The sequence below is a fragment of the Dreissena polymorpha genome, chromosome 5 (genome assembly GCF_020536995.1).
Source record: "Dreissena polymorpha isolate Duluth1 chromosome 5, UMN_Dpol_1.0, whole genome shotgun sequence".
NCBI classification, from domain to species: domain Eukaryota; kingdom Metazoa; phylum Mollusca; class Bivalvia; order Myida; family Dreissenidae; genus Dreissena; species Dreissena polymorpha.
In genome coordinates this window covers 76927216-76928344 of record NC_068359.1, presented here as the reverse complement: position 1 = coordinate 76928344, position 1129 = coordinate 76927216, and positions in this window count along the sequence as shown.

Genomic DNA, 1129 nt, shown 5'->3' with positions numbered 1-1129 from the left:
GGCAAATGGGATGCACGGTCATGCGCATCGGATTTAAATTGAAACGTGTACCAAACCGTTCGGAACATGGTGCGATGTGAATTTAGAAGGGTGCTAGTCCCGAGAAACAGGATCATGCGTTAACACGAATCAAAAATGCGTTATTGAAGAGAAAAATGAATGATTTGTCAGTCGCCAAGTATATCAAGCATATGATCTAGGTTTGGAAATAATCCCTTCTAAGTCCAAAGAATTGCGAGACACAATTACACAAATAGAGCAAGAAATGAGTGAGATCCGCTTAAAAATCGATGATAAGTTCGACTTTGACTATGATCAATCTGACGAGGATTACTCTGACGAGGATAACTTTGATGAGGATTACTCTGACGATAATTTGGATGAAAAGCAAAGCGCTGAAAATGTTCCAATTATCGATTTTTCTGACTTTTTTTTCAAAAAACACTAAAGTTCTGTCAGTAACAAACAAACCTATCGTTGACCCTATCGTAAGCCAAAAAAGTTCACGATATTCAAAATGCCAATACTTTCGTTAGCCAAAATTTTACGATATTCAAACTTCTACCAACAAGCCAAAAAACAAGATAAGTCCGCACAGTTAAAAAAAATACTGTTGTTAACCAAACTTCTCACAAAATTCAAAATGCTCTTACCAAGCCAAAACTCAACGTTAGTCTGCCAGTTAAAAACGATAACATTGTTAACCAACAATTTCAAAATATGCAAGATGCTATCAACAAGCATAAAATGGGAATTAAGCACCAACAAGCAGACCGTTGCAGAAGTATCTACGTATGGATTGCAAAATTGTTACTGCCTAACATGTAATCGTTCTACTACAATCGGCAAAGTACATAACAATCGTTGCTATTTCATCAACTTGGATTCATCATTCAAGATTTCCTCTAATACGCATTTTTCTCCGTTTCGTGAATACACACTCTTGATTATCAACGAACGTAATCATGCTTTACGTGCGATGCTAAGTCAAATAGTGAAACAAGTGAGTAACGAAGTTATTCTCGCGAAAAAGGCTTTCATCATATCGACTTACTGTCTTCAGCACCAAAGATGGCACAACTGTTGATAAGATTTGTATGTCGTTATTCAGAAATACGTATCAAATTGA